This window comes from Bison bison, unplaced genomic scaffold (genome assembly GCF_000754665.1).
Source record: "Bison bison bison isolate TAMUID 2011002044 unplaced genomic scaffold, Bison_UMD1.0 scf7180017864181, whole genome shotgun sequence".
NCBI lineage: Eukaryota > Metazoa > Chordata > Mammalia > Artiodactyla > Bovidae > Bison > Bison bison.
The window spans coordinates 13,576,036-13,588,583 of NW_011494753.1; positions in this window are offsets into that span (position 1 = coordinate 13,576,036).

Consider the following 12,548-nt stretch of genomic DNA (forward strand, 5'->3'; position numbering starts at 1 on the left):
ATACATGACCACAGGAAAAACCAGAGCCTTGACTAGATGGACCTTTGTTGGCAAAGTAATGTCTCTGCTTTTGAATATGCTATCTAGGTTGGTCATAACTTTCCTTCCAAGGAGTAAGTGTCTTTTAATTCCATGGCTGCAATCACCATCTGCAGTGATTTTGGAGCCCCCAAAAATAAAGTCTGACACTGTTTCCACTGTTTCCCCATCTATTTCCCATAAAGTGATGGGACCGGATGCCATGATCTTCATTTTCTGAATGTTGAGCTTTAAGCCAACTTTTTCACTCTCCACTTTCACTCTCATCAAGAGGCTTTTTAGTTCCTTTTCACTTTCTGCCATAAGGGTAGTGTCATCTGCATATCTGAGGTTATTAATATTTCTCCCAGCAAAATTAGAGATACCAAGGGAATATTTCATGCAATGATGGGCAAAATAAAGGACAGAAATGGTATGGACCTAACAGAAGCATAAGATATTAAGAAGAGGTGGGAAGAATATGTAGAAAAACTACACAAAAAGATCTTCATGACCCAGATAACCACGATGATGTGATCACTCACCTAGAGCCAGACATCTGGAATGAGAAGTCAAGTGGGCCTTAGGAAGCATCACTACAAACAAAGCTAGTGGAGGTGATGGAATTCCAGTTGAGCTCTTTCAAATCCTAAAAGATGATGCTGTGAAAGTGCTGAACTCAATATGCCAGCAAATTTGGAAAACTCAGCAGTGGCGACAGGACTGGAAAAGGTCAGTTTTCATTCCAATCCCAAAGAAGGGCAAAGCCAAAGAATGCTCAAACTACTGCACAATTGCACTCATCTCACATCCTAGCAAAGTAATGCTCAAAATTCTCCAAGCCAGGCATCAACAGTACATGAACCATGAACTTCCAAACATTCAAGCTGGATTTAGAAAAGACAGAAGAACCAGAGATCAAAGTGCCAACATCCATTGGATAATCAAGAAAGCAAGAGAGTTCCAGAAAAATATCTACTTCTGTTTTATTGACTATGCCAAAGCCTTTGACTGTGTGGATCACAACAAACTGTGAAACAAAGAGATGGGAATACCAGACCACCTGACCTGCCTCCTGAGAAATCTGTATACAGGTCAAGAAGCAACAGTTAGAAGCGGACATGGAACAACAGACTGGATCCAAATATGATAAGGAGTACATCAAGGCTGTATATTGTCACCCTGCTTATTTAACTTATATGCAGAGTACATTTTGTGGAATGCCAGGCTGGATGAAGCACAAGCTAGAATCAAGATTGCCGGGAGAAATACCAATAACCTCATATATGCAGATAATACCACCCTTATGGAAGAAAGTGAAGAAGAACTAAAGAGCCTCTTGATGAAAGTGAAAGAGGAGAGGGAAAAAGTTGGCTTAAAGCTCAACATTCAGAAAACATAGATCATGGCATCTGGTCCCATCACTTCATGCTAATGGATAGGGAAACAATGAATACAGTGACAGACTTTATTTTTTTAGGTTCCAAAATCACTGCAGATAGTGACTGCAGCCATGAAATTAAAAGACACTTGCTCTTTGGAAGAAAAGCTATGACCAACCTAGACAGCATATTAAAAAGCAGAGACATATATGCCAACAAAGGTCCATCTAGTCAAAGCTGTGGTTTTTCCAGTAGTCATGTATGGTTGTGAGAATTGGACCATAAAGAAAGCTGAGCACGGAAGAATTGATGCTTTTGAACTGTGGTGTTGGAGAAGACTTGAGAGTCTCGTGGACTGCAAGGACATCCAGCCAGTCCATCCTAAAGGAAATCAGTCCTGAATATTCATTAGAAGGACTTATGCTGAATATGAAACTCCAATACTTTGGCCACCTGATGCGAAAAACTAACTCATTGGAAAAGACCCTGATGCTGGGAAAGATTGAAGATAGGAAGAGAAGGGGATGACAGAGGATGAGATGGTTGGGTGGCATCACTGCCTTGAGTTTGAGTAAGCTCCAGGATTTGGTTATGGACAGGGAAGCCTGGCATGCTGTTGTCCTTGGGGTCACAAAGAGTAGGACATGACTGAGTAATTGAACTGCCTGATCCATGACAATGATCAGATATATCTTATATAGCACTTAGAATCTTCTCAGCTTTACCTCTTACTCAAAGCTCTGGCTTATAATCACCAGTTATACACAGGTTTTAACCAGTTTCTGACAGGTAAATCAAGTCTATGTTTCACCTTTGCCAGAGCCTCATATATGTCCCTTTCTTCTCAGGAATCTCTGATTCACAGGCATGATACATTAGTGGGGAAATATTTTACACTCATACATTACAGAAATTTGAGGGAGCTAAATTTGTAGGACTGCCATTGATCTTTATACACCATTCATGTATAAAGGGAAATAAATATTGCCCCATTTCCCCCCAGAGTGGACAATTCATCAGGCTCCATCATCAGTCTTGGGCTCCCCTGCTGGATCAGTGGTAAAGTATCCACCTGCCATGCAGGAGACATGGGTTCAATCCCTGATCCAGGAAGATAGGAAGATCCCATGTGCCTCAGAGCATCTAAGCCATGCTCCATAACTATTGAGCCTGTGCTCCACAACAAGAGAAGCCATCACAATGAGAAGCCCATGCACTGGAGCTAGAGAGTAGCTGCAGCTCGTCTCAACTGGAGAAAAACCTGTGCAGGAACAAAGACCCAGTATAGCCAAAAATAAATAAATAAAATAAAACTACTTTAAGAGAAAAAAAGAATCAGTCACTTGCAGCAGTGACCAAATGAGTACGAAAGGTTGTGTGGCTTTCCACCCTTTAACTCTTTCTCCTCAATCCTCTCCTTTAAAAATCTAAAGCCTTTAAAACTCTAAAGCCAGGACTTTATGAGAAAGCATCAACCCAACTTAAAAATATGCAATTTCGGGAAGAATAAAAAAACTTTAAGAAATGAAAGGTATATCTTCATACACTTTGCTGCTTATCAACTTTTAATTTTTGTTTTCGTTTTGTTGTTTTCATTTCGTTTCTACGTAAGGAAGTAAATGGCTCGTCCATACCTAATAAAAAAATGTTTTTGGTTTAGAAAAAAAAAGTGTAGATTATATTAAATTTACCAATTGTACACATATATTGTATCTACTCCCTGGAGCCCATTTGTTGTTCACTGACTCAGCTGTGTCTGACTCTTTGCGACCCCATGGACTATAGCATGCCAGGCTTCCCTGTCCTTCACCATTTCCTGGAGCTTGCTCAAACCAATGTCCATTGAATCAGTGATGCCATACAACAATCTCATCCTCTGTTATCCCGTTCTCCTTCTGCCTTCAATCTTCCCCAGCATCAGGGTCTTTTCTAATGAGTTGTCTCTTCATATCAGGTGGCCAAAGTGTTAGAGCTTCAGCTTCAGCATCAGTCTTTCAAGATTGATTGAATATTCAATGAATATTTAAGATTGACTTCCTTTGGGATTGACTGGTTTGATCTCCTTGCAGTCCAAGGGACTCTTGAGAGTCTTCTCCAACACCACAGTTCAAAAGCATCATTCTTCAGCTTTCAGCCGTCTTTACGAAGATCTAACTCTCACATCCATACATGACTATGTGAAAAACCATAGATTTGACCATATGGACTTTGTTGGCAAAATAATGTCTCTGCTTTTCAATATGCTATCTATGTTGGTCATAACTTTTCTTCCAAGGAATAAGTGTCTTTTAATTTCATGGCTGCAGTCACCATCTTCAGTGATTTTGGAGCCCCCCAAAATAAAGTATCTCACTATTTCCACTGTTCTTCATCTATTTGCCATGAAGTGATGTTCAAGCTGGTTTTAGAAAAGGCAGAGGAACCAGAGATCAAATTGCCAACATCCGCTGGATCATGGAAAAAGCAAGAGAGTTTCAGAAAAGCATCTATTTCTGCTTTATTGACTATGCCAAAGCCTTTGACTGCGTGGATCACAATAAACTATGGAAAATTCTGAAAGAGATGGGAATATCAGACCACCTGATCTGCCTCTTGAGAAATTTTTATGCAGGACAGGAAGCAACAGTTAGAACTGGACATGGAACAACAGACTGGTTCCAAATAAGAAAAGAAGTTCGTCAAGGCTGTATATTGTCACCCTGTTTATTTAACTTATATGCAGAGTACATCATGAGAAATGCTGGACTGGAAGAAACACAAGCTGGAATCAAGATTGCTGGGAGAAATATCAATAACCTCAGATATGCAGATGACACCACCCTTATGGCAGAAAGTGAAGAGGAACTAAAAAGCCTCTTGATGAAAGTGAAAGTGGAGAGTGAAAAAGTTGGCTTAAAGCTCAACATTCAGAAAACAAAGATCATGGCATCCGGTTCCATCACTTCATGGGAAATAGATGGGGAAACAGTGGAAACAGTGTCAGACTTTATTTTTCTGGGCTCCAAAATGACTGCAGATGGTGACTGCAGCCATGAAATTAAAAGATGCTTACTCCTTGGAAGGAAAGTTATGACCAACCTAGATAGCATATTCAAAAGCAGAGACATTACTTTGCCAACAAAGGTCCACCTAGTCAAGGCTATGGCTTTTCCTGTGGTCATGTATGGATGTGAGAGTTGGACTGTGAAGAAGGCTGAGAGCTGAAGAATTGATGCTTTTGAACTGTGGTGTTGGAGAAGACTCTTGAGAGTCCCTTGGACTGCAAGGAGATCCAACCAGTCCATTCTGAAGGAGATCAGCCCTGGGATTTCTGCGGAGGGAATGATGCTAAAGCTGAAACTCCAGTACTTTGGCCACCTCATGCGAAGAGTTGACTCATTGGAAAAGACTCTGATGCTGGGAGGGATTGGGGGCAGGAGGAGAAGGGGACGACAGAGGATGAGATGGCTGGATGGCATCACTGACTCAATGGACGTGAGTCTGAGTGAACTCTGGGAGTTGGTGATGGACAGGGAGGCCTGGTGTGCTGCGATTCATGGGGTCGCAAAGAGTCAGACACGACTGAGCGACTAATCTGATGGGACAAAATGCCATAATCTTTGTTTTTTGAATGTTGAGTTTTAAGCCAGGTTTTTCACTCTCCTGTTTCACTTTCATCAAGAGGCTCTTCAGTTTGCTTCCTCTTTGCTTCCTGCCATAAGGATGGTGTCATTTGCATATCTGAGGTTACTGATATTTCTCCTGGCAATCTTGATTCCAGCTTGTGATTCATTCAGCCTGGCACTTTGTATGATGTACTCTGCATATAAGTTAAATAATCAGGGTGACAATATACAGCCTTGAATTATTCTTTTCCCAATTTGAAACCAGTCCATTTTTCCATTTCTGGTTCTAACTGTTGTTTCTTGATCTGCATACAGGTTTCTCAGGAGGTAGGTAAGGTGGCCTGGTATTTCCATCTCTTTAAGAATTTCCCAGTTTTCTGTAATCCACACATTTAAAGGCTTTAACATAGTCAATGGAGCCCATAACAATAAAAAACTGCAGAACTCTTCCTGCTTGGAGTCAATACCACTTTTGAGAACATTAGACTACTCTTTCATCACTCTCCTCCACAACACACTTACTATGGCCATTAGCAGATGTGTGCTCCCAAAGAATCAAACAGGTTTTATCAACTGAAACATAAGGTCAGAGACAGGAAGAACCTTGGTAGAGAGAAGAGAAAGAACTGTGAGGGTGAGGTTTGTTTATTTTAATGTAACTCATTGCGTCCATGTCAGAAAATCATGGAAATCTGTAGATGTTAGAACTGTGTAACGGTGTAATGCTAATGCATTTTTATTTTACTTCCTAAAGACAAAGATAAGTCCAAGACAAAATTAACAAAGACTATTCATGGACAGAGGAGCCTGGAGGGCTACAGGCCATAGGGTCGCAAAGAGTCAGACACAACTTATCGACTACACAGCAGCAGCAGCATTTATAAATTTGCATCAAGGAAATCTTTCAGCCATCACTTTCATTTCAGCAAGGCATCAAAGATGTTATAAAGGAGAGTAAGCTTTAGTGTAAAGATCCTGCTGGCCAATGCAGAAGACTCAAGAGATGCAGGTTCGATCCCTAGGTCAGGAAGATCCCCTGGAAAAGGAAATGGCAGCCCATTCCTGTATTCTTGCCTGGAGAATTCCATGAACAGAGGAGCCTGGTGGGCTCCAGTCCATGGGGTCGAAAGAGTCAGACATGACTGAAGCCCCTTAGCACAACACAGCAAGTTTTATAGTTTAAAAAAAAAAAGGAAAACTGAATCTCTGGCAAGCATTCTATCAGGGGGATTTGTATTTTTGGAAGTGGAGGAGACTTGCTAATTGGTTTTCAGGTACATGGTTGATCTTTAATTGGTTGCAATGGGACAATCAAGTGGTCTGGGGGCAATTTTAAAAAGGAAAGGAAAGGAAAGGAAAATGAAGTCACTCAGTCATGTCCGACTCTTTGTGACACTATAGACTGCAGTCTACCAGGCTCCTCTGTCCATGGGATTTTCCAGGCAAGAATACTGAAGTGGGTTACTATTTCCTTCTCCAGGCGATCTTCCCAACCCAGGGATAAAACCTGGGGCTCCTGCATTGCAGGCAGACACTTTACCATCTGAGCCACCAGGGATTAAAAAAGGAAGGATTGATCAAAATAAGAGGTAGAGGGTTTTCTATGACCAATAATTTCCCAACAAAACTGGGGCTCCCTAGTTCCTTTTCTGTAGGCAAACCGTCCTTATTAAGGGAAGAAGATAGCTAATTTAGAACATGATTTGTCAAATTTTACTCAATAATTAAGAAAACATATTCCAAAAATTTCTGATGGCATAAGAAAATGGTAACAATATAATAAAATCATGATTCTATGGATAGACATTGCCTGTGATATATAACTATTATAAATATTATATATGATATATATAGTATGTATATATATATATAGTATTAGCTGATAATAGATAGATGTTAGGTAGTTGCTTAATCTCTCAAAGCTTTAGTTTCCTCATTTAAAAAATATGCTAACACCCACCTCACAGGGTCATTTCAAGTTTTTATGAGATACAGCAGAAAAGTTCTTATTATATAGTGCATAACACATTTATATTTTTGTACATCTGTCATATCCAGAAGGATTTTTAATGTAACAGAAAAGTGAGCTTGAGTAAACTTCGGGAGCTGGTGATGGACACGGAGGCCTGGCATGCTGCAGTCCATGGGGTTGCAAAGAGTTGGACACAACTGAGCGACTGAACTGAACTGGCTGAAAAGTGTCACAAAGATTCTGTAACAAAATAATTTCCAAAATAATTTCCCCAAACTCTCCCAGTTTTAAAGCTGAAGATCCTGTATCACAGAAAATTCCTTAATTCTGGGAAAATCAGGACTGTTGGTCACCTTACATAGTTCATAAAGGTGAAATAAATTTTTTGCTCAGACCCTAAGAATAAATAATTCCTTCCCCAAAAACATGACTTTAAGACCACAATCAACATTACTGTAATCATACTGCAGTTTTCTGACCACAAAACATTCCCACAAGTTAGAATACACAATTTCCGGATACAGCATTCATAGGTTAGTCAGAGTTACCCATTTATGCAGCATTTTTCACTGGCAAACAAAACTAAAACTCTTTGAGATCAGAAAAAAAGGTGATAATGTTGGTAAGCTTTACACAAATTGAGAATGGACTACTTCAAGCCACAGGAAAACAAACCCAAAAGTGAATCAAAATGGGACTCCCATAACACCATTTCCTAACACACTGATGAAGATCATTATTAAATTCTTATAAGGATATACAAAAACTGATTAAAAAATCTTTGTGTTTATATATATATATATATATGTGTGTGTGTGTGTGTGTGTGTGTGTGTATTGTATATGTAGGTATATTCAATATATACTATATGCATGTAATAAGTAGCTTCCTAGGTAAAGAACTGCCTGCCAATGCAAGGAGACATAGAGGACATGCATTCAATCACTGGCTGGGGAAGATTCCCCTAGAGGAGGATTGCCCCACAGGCAACTCACTGCAGTATTCTTGCCTGGAGAATCCCATGGACAGAGGAGCCTGGCGGGCTACAGTCCGTATGGTCACAAAGAGTTGGACACAACTGAGTGTGTCCAACTCTTTGTGACCTGCATACATATAATAAAACGGTCAGGGTGTTTTGGGTTTTACTTACCCTTAACAAATTATTTGTATGTTTTGTTAATCACTAATTCTGATAAAACTGACAATAGAAGCAGGGTATATATAGTCAACTGGAAAAAAAAAAAAAAAAGAAATGAATAATGCAGTTGTTGAGATAAATTCCCTGCTTTAAAAATTCCTTTAGATATGGTCTGTACTCATATCAGGTCAAGATCCTTTAGCCCAGAGTAGGAAAAATCAGGCTCATACTTATAGAGGATTGCTTTTGCTTTGTATGGGACACATCAGCACATTTATACACATACATAATTATAGCATTGTTTAACTGGGATAATCAATGGATTGTTAGCACTGTCATAAAAATGAAAATATAATAGATGAGAGCTATGCTGTATTAAACCATCTCCCTGAAATCAAAGGGATTAGCACAAGCTACTTTTCCAAGATCTGAGTATACTCTGAATTAATACAGTATTTCTGCTGCTGCTAAGCTGCTAAGTCGCTTCAGTCGTATCCGACTCTGTGCGACCCCATAGACGGCAGCCCACCAGGCTCCCCCATCCCTGGGATTCTCCAGGCAAGAACACTGGAGTGGGTTGCCATTTCCTTCTCCAATGCATGAAAGTGAAAAGTGAAAGTGAAGTTGCTTAGTCATGTCTGACTCTTAGTGACCCCATGGACTGTAGCCCACCAGGCTCCTCCACCCATGGGATTTTCCAGGCAAGAGTACTGGAGTGGGGTGCCATTGCCTTCTCTGCAGTATTTCTACTCTCTGTTGAATGTGCTAAACCTAAGAGGTATTTTTTGTAGCAATAATAACTGCTAGAGTTCACTGAGTTCTTACCATGTGCTAAAGTATTTGATACATTACTTTTATTAATTTATCTCATTTAGTCCTCAAACAAACTTATGATGTAGTATTTCAACTGCCTATATTTTCAGAAGAGAAAAATTAGTCTTGGGAAGATAAAGTAGCTTACTCTGAGTCAAACAGTCAAATTGGGATTCAAACCAAAGTCTGTCTTATTCTGATATTAAATAGAATTCATAAATAGAAAACTCCTGAAACAAAAATTTAGAAAAGAATATTCAATTAGGAACACGATGTTACTTTTCTACTTAGTCAGAAAGGAAAAAAAAAAAATCAAAGATCTCTGGATAAGTACCTCAGAATAGTCCAAGGAAATAAATTTCTGAAGAAAGCATTTAAAGTACATATTCAGCAGGCTGTAGACAATTTCAAGAACTATGTATAAAGTTCCCCATCCTGTGCCTTGCTACAGTTCCAAGAGGTTTGCTCTAAATTAATTACGAAGTGATTGCTCTCAATGAATTAAGAAGATGAGACCAACATCAAAAGGCCTCTCCTCTTAAGGAATTTCTAACACAGGCCTCATCTGAGCAGACTCTTGAGGCTGAGTGAAAGGCCTTTTCGATAATATGCACTATTCCTTTCCCAAGATGTTTCTTTTGATTTGCTATATAAACATCTGGCCTTTGAGAAAAGGGAAAAAAAAAATCTTTTGCTGTTTCAAATCATTTTGTATAAATTATTTTGAAAATTCCACTGTCAGAGTAGTTATTTTACTCTCCTTTCTCATTCTTTGAGAGGACTATGCCTTTGAAAATCAGAATAAGAATTCCTTAACTGCTTATAGATTATCTTTGAAGGTAACATCACATTTTTTAGAAACAGTCTTATCTAATTCCAGCTGACCTTGTCATGTGTCGATCGGCTTAAATCAAGGATTGGCAAACATTATAAATGTGTCCCTGCTTAAGGCACGGCGCCTGCACTATTGACTCCTGCCTCAGCTTGTACTGTTGGAGTGCAGACAGATTTCAGAACATCTTACTCAAAGAATTACTCTTGATAGTTGCAAAATTTGAGAGTAAAGGAAAAAAATAAAAAAGAACAAGATATTACAAAGAAAGATTGGGATTATTATTGGAGCGGGTGGGAGTCAGGAGTGAGGAAGAGCAACAACCCTCCTCCCTGTAAGAAGGTCTGAACTCTACCTCCTTCTCGAAAGTACTGCACCATCCAACATCAAAAATTAAATTTAAATGCATTAAAATTAAAATGCTAAATTTGAAGTACCATATATCCAGTGACCATAATATACTTCTCTCTAAATTTTAATCAGCAAGGGGATATAGATTTTTCAAGGCTTTTTTATGTTTTATCACTGGGTCTTTAAATATTAACTGTGCTGTATCATTAGTTGTGAATCTGATGCTAACTTTTTGGTTCCAAACAAGTTCTACTGTTATTAAAAGACCTACTGTTCCATCAGTAAACATATCAATATAAGCTATGCTTCAAGAGTGGCTCCTAATCATTTTGCTTTTGACATTTGAGCTAACTCAAAAGATGAACTTGTCAAATCAGACTCTCATAGATCAAAGAACTTACCTAGTATCAAGATTTACTTATAACTAATGACTATGTTAAAGAATATAGACATTCAAGAAGCCTGGGTGAAGCAAGGAGACGACAAGGACTTCCTCTCCTGTGGCTCCCACATCCTTTCTTCTGGTTACAGGAATGCACTCCCTTGCCCAAAATAATAGAGAAGTTTTTTAAGAAGTACTTGAGTCCCCTCAGATAGTAGATAGTATTAAAGTCATGAAATGTCACTCTTTTATACCCCCAGAGAATTGTATGGGAGTCATGTCTCATAAATCAACAGATTGTTTATCACAAGCAATCCCAAATCTAGGACATTCTGCACAAAACACTGTATAGATAAGGACTCCTCTCCTCACATATTTCATTAGTCTGTTTTCCCAGAGGCCCAGCATCATATTCACAAGAATAGACCTAGCCACCTGCCTTCTTTCTTTTTCCCTGGAAATGCACCCTCACTTAAAACCCCACCCAGCAACTGGAGAATAAATGAATCATAGGGCACTTTTTAAATTATTTTTCTACCAGCTGACCTTGGAGAAGCTCACTGACAACCAAACAAGATGGTAGAGATTCACTGGCCCAGGGGCTAAGTGGATGTTTCATGTCCTAGGCTTCCTAATCAAAAATAGAAAATATTCTTTTTTTGTGAAATTGCTATTCATTCTTGAATTTGTGAATAAGAAGATAAATGGCTGCCCATATTCTATTAATTTTCTAGTGAATATATCCTGTTGACCTTATTATGAAGAGCTAATCCCTACAAATTATGAGCAGCTATATATCATAATTGATCTCCTAGAATGAAATCTCACTGGATATATTTAACTCATCTTGTGAGATGAGGCAGTTGGAATAAATCAGGATATAAGGCTTCTGATTTTATTTGTTATAAATACATGAACTTTTATTGATAGTGAACCTCACACCTCAGCTTATACTTGACAATATATTAGTACTGCCTGTTGCCATCCATCCTTTTGAGAAGAATAAAAATAATACAAATAACCTTTATTTACTTTCCAATATATACCAAGACTTTGTCCCAGAGGCTTTGAATCAATCATTGTATTGCATTTAAATGCTATTGTCATCAATGACAAAATGAAGTTGCATTTAGAAAGGACACAGAAGTTCATTAAGACAAGTCTTTATTACCCTAATTCTATGATGCATTCTTCCTTAAAATATTAGTGGCATTCAAAATCCAATAGAAATGACTAAGATGTAGATCAATTAAGTCTCAACACCTTGAAGAAATAAAAAGAGGAATTTTAAATTACACCTAACTTCTGAGTTTGCTGGCTTTTATAAAGTCATATTTGTATTTCAGTGAAAAGTATATATTAAATTATTCTTATGCTTTAATTTCTTATAGTTTGTTCTTAGTTTCCCTTCTCTCTCCCTTTCATTCACATCAGCACACTTTCCCCATAACCTACTAGCTTTAGAGGAGGTAATATATTTTTTTAAATATAAAGATCATCTTATCCTATAGCTTGCTTCCAATGTGAGGCCAAATCTGGTATTAGTAAAATTTTACTACCTATTATAGTTGAATTTATTTTATTATTTAAGAAATTATTTACATTTAAAAATTGCCTATAAAGAATTAACCTGATAATAACTTGATTCCAAAATGAAAATTAAAGAAATAGACACTTGCTCTAAGCCTAAGCAGAGTAACTATTCAAATTTCATTCCTAATTACTTGACTTCACATTTCTGCCTAGCATTTTGGATTCAGACTAATATTACTTTTTTTTTTTCGCCTCATCCCAGGTGAGATCTAAAGAGAACCTTGCTTCAATTTGCATTAGCTTATAGGTAAAAGCTAGTGGAGGTGATGGAATTCCAGTTGAGCTATTTCAAATCCTGAAAGATGATGCTGTGAAAGTGCTACACTCAATATGCCAACAAATTTGGAAAACTCAGCAGTGGCCACAGGACTGGAAAAGGTCAGTTTTCATTTGAATCCCAAAGAAAGGCAATGCCAAAGAATGCTCAAACTACCGAACAATTGCACTCATCTCACATGCTAG